The sequence below is a fragment of the Colobus angolensis genome, unplaced genomic scaffold, assembly GCF_000951035.1.
Source record: "Colobus angolensis palliatus isolate OR3802 unplaced genomic scaffold, Cang.pa_1.0 Scaffold165, whole genome shotgun sequence".
Taxonomy (NCBI): domain Eukaryota; kingdom Metazoa; phylum Chordata; class Mammalia; order Primates; family Cercopithecidae; genus Colobus; species Colobus angolensis.
Genome location: NW_012114766.1, coordinates 1,723,407 through 1,738,554, shown reverse-complemented (window position 1 = coordinate 1,738,554; position 15,148 = coordinate 1,723,407).

Genomic DNA, 15,148 nt, shown 5'->3' with positions numbered 1-15,148 from the left:
TCCAAGTAGGGGCTATCTCACAAAAAAGGTTTTTTAAAAAAATAAATAAATAAAAGAGATGAATAGTTATATCTGGATGTTGGATTACAGCTAGGTTTTATTATCTCCTAAATGCTGAGTTTCAATATTTTCTAAAATAAATATATGCTGCTTTTATAATCAAAAAAAGTTGTGGGTTTTAAAGTATAGACCAACTTGAAAAAGTCTTAAGATACAGAAAGAAAAAAGTATGACAATAAGGATGGGGGTTGAGACGATTATTATGATGATTTTTTTTTAACTCTTTACACATTTTTAATCTATTATGAACAGGCATGATTTTAAACTCATATTCCTAAACTATGGGGAGCATTTCCAACCTTGGGAAATCTCTCTAGGTACCTACACCTCCAGCCAGTGTTTCCCACCTCCACTTCCAATTTAAGAAAAAGCCTCCACCAAGCTCACGCCCCTCTCCCTGCATCCGTCCAGCCCTTCCTCCCCTGCCTGTTCCTCCTCTCTGAGCGTATCTGGGGGACACGTGGGTCACGTGTAGGAATTAACATTTGTGTTTTTTACTGCGTGCAGGAACTGTGCAGGTGACATCAGTTACTACAGTCTCCAAACACCCTGGGAGGTAGGCAGCACTGCCCTGTCTTACAGTTGAAGAAACCCGGGCTCAGGGATGAGAAAACTCATCCGTGCTCCCCTTCAGGCAGCAACAAAGCCTGGCAGGAACCCGCCCCTCTTCCTGGTGGAATGAACAGGAGGGGCAGAGTCCAGAAGTGCATGTCCTGTGTGACAATCAGGTACTGCTCAGGCACCTTTCAGAAGAGGGAGAGTGGACTTGAAAGTTAGACGTTCCTCAACTAAAGGCCTTGGGCAGACGATCTCCCGTCTCCGGCACTTCCTCATGTATGACGCCCGCCTCACGGTGTTTCTGCCAGGATGAAATAAGCACGTGTTGGCAAAGCTCCAGGAAGGTCAGTGTGTTTCTAAAGCCTTCCCTTTGGTGTCAGACACACCCGGGTCAGAGTCTCTTCCCTGTAACTTACTCCCACCAAGAGCCCAGGCAATTTGCTCAATTCAGTGACCTCGTCCTAAAACGCGAAGACCCACTGACCAGTGGGCGCCTTCTCTGCCACTCCATCACTGGGTTCCCTTAGGGAAGTGCAGGGTCCCCAGGAAGCGGGTCTCGAGATCCTGGCTGGGCTGGTCACAGCTCACTGCCCACAAGATACCCTGAGCTCTCCTGACCTGGTGTGGGCGATACACAAGCCTCCGGGCTGATGCGGGAGCCAGTGCCTTGCCCTCATGGATCCCAGAGCTGGAGTCGAGGGAAAGCTCATTATCTCCAGCAGAAGAAAGGAAACAATGCACAGAGCAGAAAACCAAGACATGGGAAGAGGACAGGAGAGTGAGACCACTGCAGCAAGTGGTGCTGAAGAACAGCTTCCCAGGGCTTCGGAGGTAAGTGTGCTAATAAATGCCACTTCCGGGTTAGGCTAGTGTGCGGGGATTCCCATCCCTAGAAACTGTAGTCTTTCTGCCTAAAAGCAAAAGCTACTTCACCGGGCGGTCCTGGAGTTAAACAGGGTGTTCACAAGGAGCACGGTGCAGCCACTACCCTAGCAAGCCTTCCACACGCAGGCGGAGTGCCTCCCAGGACAAGGTCTTCCCAAACGACAGAGGCCCCCCAGCAGGACAAGAAGGGGACGCCAAGGCCTGGCAGCACCTACCGGAACAGGACGCCAAGGCCGGCAGCACCTACCCGGACAGGATGCCGACGCCAAGGCCCGGCAGCATCTACCTGGACACGCTCCCAGCATCTTCCCGGCAACTGTCTCATTTCAGTCTCACAGTTCACACTCAAGACAGGCAGACCTACCAGCATCTTCATTCAATAAATGACAAAATGCTCAATGCACAGAAATACTAAGTTTCTAGTCCCAGAAGACTGAGCAAAATTAGCAGCAGACCAACACCAAAGTCCAATATTCTCCTCTCTTCCTCTGTCTCTGGAGCCTTCAAAAAAAAAAAAAAAAACCCTGAGATGTTGTTATCTGTTCCCTCGTGAGCTGGCCCTCACAAATTCGCAGGAATTCACCCCTGCTGGTCACAAGTTTAAGAGGTTTGGTCAGAGCCATGGATTCCAGTCCCTGTGGTCTCACCCGTGAGGATGCCTGCTTCTGACTCTGTGGTCAGGTTCGCAGCGAGACGCAAGGGAGGTGAGGGGGCACCCGTGTGTCGGGACCCTTAGCCGCTGTCTGCTGTGAGCAATTCGGTGAGGCGATGCGTTGCGCAGCGGGGGCACCTCAGCTGTGAAACGTGTTGCATGGATTTCCTTATCTGCTTCCTGTATCTGATTGGTGGATTTTTAAAAAATGCAAACGTTCTGAGATCCACGCCATATGGAGCTTAGTGTGTCCGTCATTCCTTCATTGCTGACATGACAATACACCTGCACAGACCATACCTGAAAGTAGGAGAGGAATGAGATGTCCTTGCACAGGAAGTGTGCGGTCGACTTGGTCCAAACCAGATTGGACAGGGAGCTGCTGGCGCCTGCCCTCGCTCTAGTTATAACACAGACTGTGCTGACTGGAATCGTAGATTTGGAAATACTGAAAGAAAACTGGATGAAAATAAATCAGTGCATTCACTCAAAAGAGTCTTTGAGTCAGAGGAGTACAAATCTTACTCTAGGTTTCTGTGAGTGTCCTTGGGGTGCAAACTGAAAATATGTTGAAATAGGAAGCATCTGTCCTTCCCTGTGGCTCCAATTCAAGAATTATTGATTCAGCCAAACATAAAGCATGAATACCAAGGTCGCACCAGAGCACCAAGGCTCTGGAGAGAGGCACCGGCTGAAAGACTCTCCTGAAATGTCCAGCCCTGAAGCCCAGCTCTGAGCAATGTCTGGGTCAACTTGACTCTTTCAAAATAAATGTTTCATTTTAAAACTGAAATCAAAGTTCAGTGTCGTACCAAGGAGGTTCAGCTGGAATCAGAAATGAGAGATTCCTGGACTGAATAAATCCTACAATTGCTCACAACTGTTCAATCTTTTAAATTCACATTGATATCTCAATATTGACAATTAATTAACAATATTCATTCATTTGCTCATTTATTGAGCAGATATATATGAAATATTTACAATGTGCCAGACAGTGCGCCAGCTACTAAAATAGTAGCAAGCAACCAGGCAGACTTAGGCCCCACAGGGCTCAAGCCTCAGCGTGGAAGGCAAGCGTTGAGCCACTGCACGCATTTGAATGGAGTCAGGAAACAGGACAAAGGCTTGAAGGGACCAGCAATAAGACTCTAGGAGGGGCTAATATCCAGAATCTACAAATAACTCAAACAAATTTACAAGAAAAAAAAACCCCATCAAAAAGTTGGCAAAGAATATGAACAGACACTTCTCAAAAGAAGACATACATGCGGCCAACAGTCATGAAAAAATGCTCATCATCACTGGCCATCAGGGAAATGCAAATCAAAACCACAATGAGATACCATCTCACACCAGTTAGAATGGCAATCATTAAAAAGTCAGGAAACAACAGATGCTGGAGAGGATGTGGAGAAATTGGAACGCTTTTACACTGTTGGTGGGAGTGTAAATTGGTTCAACCATTGTGGAAGACAGTGTGGCAATTCCTCAAGGATCTAGAACTAGAATTACTATTTAACCTGGCAATCCCATTACTGGGTATATACCCAAAGGATTGTAAATCATGCTACTATAAAGACATGCACATGTATGTTTATTGAGGCACTATTCACAATAGCAAAGACTTGGAACCAACCCAAATGTCCATCAATGATAGACTGGTTAAAGAAAATGTGGCACATACACTCCATGGAATACTATGCAGCCATAAAAAAGGATGAGTTCATGTCCTTTGCAGGGACATGGATGAAGCTAGAAACCATCATTCTCAGCAAACTGTCAAAAGGACAGAAAACCAAACACCACATGTTCTCATTCAAGAGGTGGGAATTGAACAATGAGATTACTTGGACACAAGGCAGGGGAACATCACACACCGGGGCCTGTAGGCGGGTGTGGGGCTGGGGGGCTAGGGGAGGGATAGCATTAGGAGAAATACCTAATGTAAATGATGAGTTGATGGGTGCAATAAACCAACATGGCACATGTATACCTATGTATCAAACCTGCAGGTTGTGCACATGTACCCTAGAACTTAAAGTACAATAATAATAATAATAAAAGAAGACTCCAGGAGATAAGGACAGATGGACCTGGTTCTTCTGTGGGGACAGGTGCATCCTCCCAGAATGTGAAAGTCATGCTGCAACCCGAGAGAGGAACAGGAGAGCAGCCAGAGGGGTCCTTGAGGTAGAGACAAGCTTGATGGGTTCTAGAGACTGAGGGTGGCTGAAGTGCAGGGAGTGCTGGGGGTCTGGCAGGGCCAGCACAGGGGCCTGGTCACCTTGACCACAACGGGATCCACTGACGGCGTTTTAAAGAAAGGAAGCAGTGACGGGAACAGTAATATGATCAGTCTTGGGTTTTAGAAAGATTGCTTTGTGTCCTTTTCTACAAAAAAGGACTGATTCAGCTACTCCTGGATGGGTTTTGTGTCACGCTAACACTGTTCAAATAAATGACCTAGATCTGCATGTCTCAACGTGAGTCAATTTCATAAACAAAATTTTGAATTTCCAAAGGTTTGCAGTTGCAGAAAGATACTGGATAATTCTATTTACATACATTTTAACCATTAAAAAACACCTATGTCTTCCATGGAAGTGTAAAAACAGAGAAATGAAGGACAGGCATGGATTACTGTGTACTGATCACTTCTGAAGAGGAGGCCGGCGACAGGATCACAGGGATTCCAGCGTCTCTGTTGACGAGATAGACTATATCACTTGGGTTCCTTCTTTTTTTTTTTTTTTTTTTTTGTTTGGAGAGATAGGGTCTCACTATGTTGCCAAAGCTGTCTTCAACTCCTGGGCTCCATAGGTCCTCCTGCATCAGCCTCCCAAAGGATTACAGGAGTGAGGCACCACGCCTGGCCTCATCTGGTTTCTTACATACACATAAAAAATATTTGAAGTGTAAGTGGCAAAATGATAACATGTATTAAATCTTAGTGGGATCCATGAGTCCATGAGTGTTTCTTTGTATTGCATTATGGTGTTTGAAATATTTTACAATTTACAATTTAAAGTGTAATGCCATATGTTTAAATAACTACCATTATTTATCAATTAAGTAATCTGGCCTGCTAATAAAAATGAGTACAAACCATACAACCTTAAACATACCTAAGTAAAGTTAATCACCAGGTAAGAATGCTCAGGTTACTTCTGTATTCTTCATGCCTGTGCCGCAGAGTAACTTACTCAGTTACTAAAAGTTCCAGCCAAGTGGAAATATGGAAATCTAAATAAAAACTCGTGTTTTGTCATTTTTAAAGTTCTGAGCTGTTGGTTTCATAGAGAGACTTGTCCAAGATCACAAACAAGTTACGGCAGAGCTGGATGTAGAACAAATTCCCAAACTCGGCCTTTTCTAATAATCTCATGGGTTTATTTGCATCACTGGTATAAACTGAAAGGAGGGCAGAATCCCCTGTCTCCTACTTCCTTTTTGTGTTTTGTTTCACTTAAGATTTGACAGAGTCCCAATTCTGCCGCACCTGCATCATCAAAAATGTCAGCATGATTCTCAAAAGTAGGATGTTATTCAGCTTGTACTTGCTACTCAGACTTCGTGATGGGGGAACAATGACCATTCGCTGCTTTAGGTCCAGGGAAAATGCCTGAGATCCCCAAAGGCAGGTGCACCGTGGCCAACCCCAAACCAGCCAGGTGACTGTGTGCAAAGGGAAGGAAGGTTGATGACATGAGAATTGATTTGTCATTGTTACTGATATTTTAGCTACTATTTTTGATGCAGAAATCAAGACTTGTGGTCTGTCAAGTAAGAGTGCAGTTCTGTGAGCAGGAAGAGACAGTTTCATATCCAGATGGTCCTGCAAATGCCAGGCGGCAGTGTGGATGCAAAACCGATGTGTCTATAATTATACCTTGAGGCTGGATAGGAACAACCTGATGTTATCATCTGTTCTTTACAAACTCTTTTAACGTCTGACTAAATATGGTTTATAGATGAAGGTTGTCATCAGACTGGTTTTTATTTCATTGTTTGTTAAGAGACAAGGTCTCACTGTCACCCAGGCTGGATTGCAGGGCTGTGATCATGGCTCACTGCAGCCTGGGACTCCCAAAGCGCTGGGATTCAAAGGCATGAGCCAATGCACCTGGCCAACATATTTTTATTTCATTTCTTTTCTCTAAAATGCAGGTTTGAAGTTAACATCTGTAGCGTGTTCGGGGTGAGATGAGAGAACAGTTCAGTCTCACAAAGGTGCCTATTTAGGAATACAAGGATTCCACCTTGGCAAACGCCACATGGCACCCAGGCTGGAACCTGAGCAGGCCGCTGTGTGTGGCTTGCCGGGCGCCAGGCGCCAGGACAGACCCTGCTGTGGAAGAGCATCTCCCCCTGAGACCGTCCCGTGTTTGGAATTCCCGAGGGGGAAACCCCTAGGTGCATGAGGAGTTTCAGAGGAATAAAGCCAGGTGGCGTGGGAGTTGGCCAGGTCAGGCAGGCTGCCTCTCTGCAGAGAAGCAAAGCACACCCTGATCTTTGCTCTGGTGCGCTCGTGACAGCTCACCCTCACCAAGGTCTGTGTGGGCTCTACCGGTGGAAACCTCATGAGGTGCTCTCCTGTAAGAGCTCTGCCTTCTCCTGCCAGGTCACCTGCATTCGGCCATCAGCCGCCCTCTTTGGGGGTCTCCAGTGAGCGCCTCCCACTGACTGGCTCCCGGCAACAGGAGTTCCTACAGAAGGGCTTCTGATTTTGTCCCGGGGCTTCCAAGGACCCAGGGCATACTGTGGATGCCCCCTAGAGCATGAGAATGCGATCCCGGATCACACTGCCACGCCATTCCACCCTGATTCGAAAGCACATGACCTTCTAGTTGCAGCGACTCGGGCCGTGAAACACCCTTATGTTGGGCTTTGCAAACAGAGACCATTTCAGATAACAGCCAAGAAGGCCAAACCACAGCAACATGGCCTGAAACGTACATGGCCTTAAAGTGGGGTTTCGTTTCCAGTGATCGGCTGCCACTTTTGCTTAATGATATGACATTTTACTGCAGGAGGTGCCACTAATCACATTTTGTTTCAAAAGTCTGCCACATCTGCCCAAATGCTATGACTTCCTGTTCCTGTGGGAATTCAAGCATGAAGCATGGTTTTGCGTGCCTATCCTACGTGTGTTTTTTAGCTGGCCACTCACCTAGCTGTTCATGTGTGACTTTTAATTAATTTTTTAAAGAATTTTTAGAGATGGGGTCTCACTATGTTGCCCAGGCTGGTCTCAAACTCCTGGGCTCAAGTGAGCCTCCCACCCTGGCCTCTCAGAGTGTTGGGACTACAAGGCATGAGCCACTGTGCCTGGCCCACGTGTGACCCTTTTTTTATTTTTCATTTTTTTGAGATGCAGTTTCACTCTTGTTGCCCAGGCTGGAGTGCAGTGGTGTGATCTTGGCTCACTGCAACCTCTGCCACCTGGGTTCACGCCATTCTCCTGCCTCAGCCTCCCAAGTAGCTGGGATTACAGGCGCCCACCACCACGCCTGGCTAATTTTTGTGTTTTTAGTAGAGATGGGGTTTCACCTTGTTGGCTGGGCTGGTCTCAAACTCCTCAGGTGATCCACCCACCTCAGCCTCCCAAAGTGCTGGAAATACAGGTGTGAGCCACCACACCCAGCCCCATGTATGACTTTTTTGATGCATATTTCCAGTTTGTACGTTAGACTTCAATAAAATTTCCTTTAAAAAGCAATTCCTGCATCCAAGCGGTCTCCAAGTTAATTGGGAGACATAAGCTAAACACCAGTGAAATACATTTCAACATGCATGGTCTTACTTGCACATCATGGCCCCAGGTCCTATAGGGACAATGTGAAAAGTCATCAGCTTGACCCTCATGGAGGTGCCGTCAGGCACAACCAGTGAAGACCAAAAGCAGAAAAGATGCATCATGAGGTCACGCAGCAAGTGCCGAGGGGGGTGTTACAAGATAACTCAACAGATGATGGAAAGAGGGAGGGAGTCACTCCCCAGCGCCCTGGTCAGGTCACGGAGAGGTGGCAGGCACAGGGTTATGAGGAGCACCCAGCTGCCTGGGACAGGACTTCAGGAAGAGGAGCATCGTGACTAGGGACAGATGTATGGTGGCTGTTACGTCCTGCCTGAGGAGTTCAGCTGTGATGACCTGGCCTAGATGAGGTCATCCTTTTTGGGAGCATGGGGGTGGCATACAGGGTTACAGCAGAGGCAACATGATTCCATGGGGACCCAGCAGACGTGCCCAAGGCTGCCAAGTTCTAGGTGTGGTTATGCTTTTGTGGGTGGCACAGAAGTGAGTCCACCCAACTCAAGGCCTCTAGCAGGTCACTGCTGCCTCAGGGCACACATGCCCAACATGTGGCAGGAGGGGACTGGGTACAGTCACCATTTTCTAAACCAAACCTCACCTAGGACATCAAAAGAGCCCACCTGGCCAGGCGTGGTGGCTCATGCCTGTAATCCCAGTGCTCTGAGAGGCGAGGTGAGTGGATCACTTGAGGTCAGCAGTTCAAGACCAGCCTGGGTAACATGGTAATACCCCATGTCTACTAAAAATACAAAAATTAGTTGGGCGTGGTGGTGCGTGCCTATAATCCCAGCTACTCAGGAGGCTTGAATCTGGGAGGTGGAAGGTGCAGTGAGCTGAGATCACACCACTGCACTCACTCCAGCCTGGATGACACAGTGAGATCCTGTCTTAAAAAAAAAAAAAAAAGTGCTCAGCAACTCGTACTAAAATTTTACTTCTGATGAATTGGCCCCTCTGGCATTATAAAATGCTGCTGGCATTAGACAAAGCTTCTGTGTGTTGCTTGACGGTTTTAACTTGAAGTCGATTTTAGCTTATATAAGCACAGCTCCCTCGGCTCTCTAATGCTTTCCATTCGCATGGAGCAGCTGTTCCCATCCCTTCACTCTCAGTCTGTGTTTCCTCAAAGGCCAAGTAGGTCTCTTGTAGGCAGCATACAGTGGGGTCGTATACATTTTTAAACCATTCATCTATTCTATGTCTTTTGATTGGAGAATTTAATGCATTTATGTTCAAGGTAATTATGGTAGGTTAAGAACTTACTATTCCCATTTTCTTAATTGTTTTTTGGTTGTTTTGTGGGTCTTTTGTTCCTTTCTTCCTCTCTTGCTGTCTTCTTTTGTCATTAGATTTTCTCTTGTGGTATGCTTTGATTCTTGACTTTCTACCTTTTGTGTATCTACTATAGGTTTTGCTTTGTGGTCACTATGAAGCTTACATAAAATATCTTACAGTTCAAACAGTCTATTTTAAGCTGATGATTTAACTGATTGAATAAAATAACTCTACACTTTAAACTGTGGCCCCCGCCCCCACCCATTTTATGCTTTTGATGTCACTAATGACAGGTTTTTGTACTGTATATCCCTTAACATATTACCATAGCTGTATTACCCAGGGTTCTCCAGAGAACCAGAACCAACAGGAAGGCTAGATAGATGGATAGATGAGAGGGGATTTGCCAGGGGAACGGGCTCACACAGTTATGCAGGCTGAGAATCCCACAACAGGCTATCTGCAAGCTGGAGAACCAGAGAAGCCAGTGGCATCGCTCAGTCTATTGCCAGAGGCCTCAGAACCAGGGAAGCCAACAGAGCAACTTAGTCCAAGGCTGAAGGCCTGAGAAGCCAGGGGGTCACTGGCACAAGTCCCACAGTCCAAAGGCTGGAGAACCTTGAGCTTTTATGTCCAAGGGCAGAAGATGGTGTCCCAGCTCCAGGACAGGGGAGGGGGCAGGGGGAGAGAAAGAATTTGGCTTTGTTCTGCCATTTTCTTCTATCTGGGCTCTCAGACAATTGGATGGTGCTGAGGGCAAATCTTCCTCACATTGGTTCAAATGCCAATCTCTTCCAGGAACACCCTCACAGACACTTCCAGAAATAATACTTTACAAGCTATGGGGGTATCCCTTAATCTACTCAAGTTGACACCTGAAATTAACCATCACAGTATCTTTTATTGTTTTAATAGTTTTGTCTTTCAGCCTTCAGACTAAAGATGTAGTTAATTTACATACCACCATTACAGTGTTATTGTGAATTCAACTGTTTACTTACATTTACCAGTGAATTTTACACTTTTCAATGTCTTCGTGTTACTAATTAACATCCTTTTCTTTCAGCTTGAAGAATTCCCTTAAGCATTTCTTATAAGACAGGTCTGGTGGTGGTGAACTCCCTCAGCTGATGTTTGCCTGGGAAAGTCTTTCTCTCTCCTTCATTTCTAAATGACAGCCTTTCTGGGTACAGAAATTTTGGTTGGCAAGTTTTTATTTCCTTCAGCACTATGAATAGATCACCCCACTCTGTCCTGGCCTGTTAGGTTTCTGCTATGAAATTCACTGACAGGCTCACAAGGTCACACAGCCAATTAGGGTTGGGGCTACAATTAAAAACCAGACCCTGAGATCCTACGGCCCTTGTTACTATTTTGCACTACTGCAATGCCAGACATATGAAACAAGCTAAAAACAAGTCTGTGATCCAGCCATTCGTAAAGATTTCCACAAACCCCATGAAACTGCGGGAGACTCAGCCCATGCAACAAGCAGGCAGGTTTTCTGTGGCCAGTCGGGTTGAGCAGATTGCTAAAGTCGTGCTGAAAACTGTGAGGCACTCATCTGCTCTTGCTGGCACTCTCTGAGAAAAGACAGTTAATAGAACCAGTAGATGGTGTCCCTGCCCTGCCCCTGCCCTGGCGGCTGCACGGTGCCACCTCCAGCTGGCGGAGGCTCCAGGGCAGGGACAATCACCTCTCAGCACACGCTGCCACCACAAACCACACCCCAGCCACCCCATCCAGATGCAGAAGCACGTGGCGTCCCCCGTGGAGGCTGCCTGCAGCATGGAGCCAGAGGCTGTAGCTTCATGGAGCTCATTTAAAAAGTTCTGATTATCAGCCGGGCGCAGTGGCTCACGTCTGTAATCCCAGCACTTTGGGAGGCCAAGGCAGGCAGATCATGAGGTCAAGAGATCGGGACCATCGTGGCCAACATGGTGAAACCCCATCTCTACTAAAAATACAAAAATTAGCCAGGCGTGGTGGCACATGGTTGTAATCCCAGCTACTCAGGAGGCTGAGGCAGGAGAATTGCTTGAACCCGGGAGGTGGAGCTTGCAGTGAGCCGAGATTGCACCACCGCACTCCAGCCTGGTGACAGAGCGAGACCCCATCTCAAAAAAAAAAAAAAAAAGTTTGATTATCAGTATTTCACTTCATTTAGGCCGGCACACAGACGGGGCTTCTATCTTCTTATCTCAATATTTGTCCTCAAAATATCAAATCCCATCCAGTAAGATGTCGTGCTTGGACATGGGATTCTATAAATCCCAGCAGATTCATAGAAAACGAAACACGGCAGCGTTTTTAGGTAATTGAACAGATGAAATACTGCCAGCTCAGGCTACAGGGAACAGATTCAGTACAAAGCGAGACTGGGCATTGGACTCCCAAAGTACTCTGGGCAGGATGCAAAAAAAACCTCTCAGCTGCAAACACAGGCCTCTCCACAGAAAGGAACAGCCACTCCCCAAACAAATCCAAGAGCCCAGAGGGTACAGCCAAGAATGTGAAAGCCGCCCGGGATGAGCCCCAAGCCCTGTCCAGAGGCTGCTGACCAGCACCCAGCTGCACTTCAGGACCACGTGGGCCAGAGACCCCTGTCCGCCGCCCACTTCCCCCTTTCTGAACAGGAAGGTTATGATAAGTACTTTTATGTGTCCACTTGGTTAGGCCACAGTACCCAGATATTCAATCAGTCATAGTCCGAGTGTCACTGTGAAGGGTTTTTGTTTGTTTGTTTTATTGTTTTGTTTGAGATAGAGTCTCGCTTCGTAGCCCAGGCTGGAGTGCAGTGGCACAATCTCGGCTCACTGCAACCTCCACCTCCTGGGTCATGCGATTCTCATGCCTCAGCCTCCTGACTGGCTAGGATCACAAGCATGCACCAGTGCACCTGGCTAATTTTCGTGTTTTTAGTAGAGATGGGGTTTCACCGTGTTGGCCAGGCTGGTCTCAAACTCCCGACCTCAAGTGATCTGCCTACCTCAGCCTCCCAAAGTGCTGGGAGCCATGGCACCTGGCCTAAGCGTGTTTTTTTATGACCTGATTAACATTTACATGGGAAGATTCTGAGTAAAGCATGTTTCTATTCACAATATGGGTGGGCCTCATCCAATCAGTCAAAGCCTTAAAAGACTGAGGTGGCCTGAGGAAGAGGGACTGTAACACCAGCACTTCCTTGGATCTCCAGTCTGCCGGCCTGCCCTGCAGATCTCCAACTTGCCCCATCACCATCAGAGGAGCCAGGCCCTTCAATCTTGCTCTCTAATCCCTCTCACATGTGTAGACACACACACACACACGCACCCACGCACACAGACGCGCGCGCACACACACACACACACACACGTACTCAGTTGGTTCTGTTTCCCTGGAGAACTCTGACCAGCACGAGGGCCTACAGCAGTTCTCCTGTACCTGCCCAGGGCTGTACACTGTGGGCTGGGGGTGGGTCTCTCAACGCTTTGGAGCACCAGCCTTCGCCTCAGAGGAAGGCCTAGAGCCCAGGGAGGCACTTTCACACCTGATTTCCATGATGACTTCCTGGAGCCCAAGTCTGATGCCACAACAGAATGAGATTTGGGGATCGCCGTGGCCTTTTTTATGTGGAAGAGACATGACCTTAGTGGAAAGAGCAGATTCTATTTTCCAAAGATGCCCCATGGATGCACCCCGCTCGGCACGCCCTTCCCGCCCAGTGAGATTCCCCTCCGCTCACAGCTGGGACCCCGTTCCCTCCCCTTCTACATGGTTGGCCGGGGACTGAGGGGGAAGCAGCACAACACGACCCCCCCCACCTCGTGAGTAAGGTGACCTGGTTCCACCTGCTGTTTTCTCAGGTCACAGTCTGTGGTGACCCTGACTCAACACACAGGGAGTCCACTGCATCAAGGCTGCCACGCTGGGGCGAATACACAGATGGCCACAGAGTGACAGGGGGAGGTCCCCGAGGGGCCCCTGCTGCACCAGCCCCAAATGTGTGAATCCTCCTGGCGCAAGCCCCAGGCAGCAAGTCAGGAGCTTCCATGGTTCCAGCCCTTGGCCTTCAAGTTCCGCATCTGGTGCTGAGTGGCACCAAGGTGAGCTGTGCCCAGCAAGACTGCAGACTTTTAAGCAAAACGAATGCTATTGCTACTAATACAGGAACAGAAAACCCAACACCACAAGTTCTCACTTTGTAAGTGGGAGCTGAACAATGAGATCACATAGACACAGGGAGGGGACCACCACACACTGGGGCCTGTAGGGGGCGGCGGAGGGAGAGCATCGGGATAAACAGCTAATGCATGCTGGATTTAATACCTGGGTGATGGGTTGATAGGTGCAGCAAACCACCATGGCACACGTTTACCTATGTAACAAACCTGCACCTCCCGCACATGTAGCCTGGAACTTAAAATATAAATAAATAAATGCTATTGCTTTAAGCCACTAAGTTGTGCATGGCTTACTGAACAACCATGATATTGGAACAAGGGTCTTGCTATGAATATTCAGAACTGTGGACTGCATCTTGCAGGAAAGGGAAGCTATGAAAGGCCCAATATTGTAAGATCTTAAAAAAATAATTGCTCTGAGCCAGGCGTGGTGGTTCATGCCTGTAATCCCAGCACTTTGGGAGGCCAAGGCAGGAAGATCACCTGAGGCCAGGAGTTCGAGACCAACCTGGCCTGTTGGCCAGGACCCCATCTCTACTAAAAGTAGATGCTGAGACATCTACTACTCAGAGATGCTGAGACCCCATCTCTACTAAAAGTACAAAAAAAAATTGAGCTGGATGTGGTGGTGGGCGCCTGTAATCCCAGCTACTCGAGAGGCTGAGACATGAGAATCGCTTGAACTCAGGAGGTGGAGGTTGCAGTGAGCCGAGATGGTGCCACTGCACTCCAGCCTGGATGACAGAGCAAGACTCCATCTCAAAATATAATAATAATAATAAAAATAATTATTCTGACTTCTGTAGGAGGGCCTGTTCAAAGAGGGGACATGCAGAGCCTCTCCAGAGACTACGACAGAAGTCCAAGCATGAGATGGAGGTGGCCTGGACAAAGAAGGTAGACTCCGTAGACGCATGCCCGTACGTATGTCCCCACAACTCCACGTCTTTATAATAAAACACTAACAATACCATCTAACATCGCACTGTGGTTTTTCATTTACGACACATTCCATGTGCCTCCTCCTATTTAATGATTTCACTTTAGGATTCAGGATGTCTCCATGCTACAAAATTAATCCATGTGAAACTCCATCAAGCTCTAAAGCAGGGGTCTCCAATCTTTTGGCTTCTCTGGGCCATACTGGAAGAACTGTCTTGGGTCACACAGAAAACAGACTAACACTAATGACAGCTGATGAGCTAAAATAGTAATAATAATAAAAAAACTCATAATGTTTTAAGAAAGTTTACAAATCTGTGTTGGGCCACATTCAAAGCTGTCCTGGGCCACAAGTGGCTCGTGGGCCATGGGTTGTAGGAGCTTGCTCTAACGTGTGACTCCATCAATTTATGAAAAGGAAATGCCACAAGTCAGTCATAAAATCGGGTGACATTACACTTTTACTAGGCTCTGCTCCAGCGCCCCTCACTGGCCTTTCCGTGCTCTAGTCCTCACCACAGGGCCTTTGCACACGATATTGCCACAAACTTCCCCCTCCTGGGCTCCTGAGCCACCCCTCTCATCCCTTAGTTCTTGGCCTTAGATTCCTCTGTTACATGCATTCACGGAAATGTATTCCTCTCCTTCAAAGCACTAGTCTCCATGTGTTATCACCTAAGAATTAACATAATTATATGCTGAATGCCTTTCACTGTATTAAAGTCTCAGCTGCAGAGAGCAGGGAACTAGGCTGACTTTACTTGCAACTGTATCCCCAGCACCTAGGACTGTGCC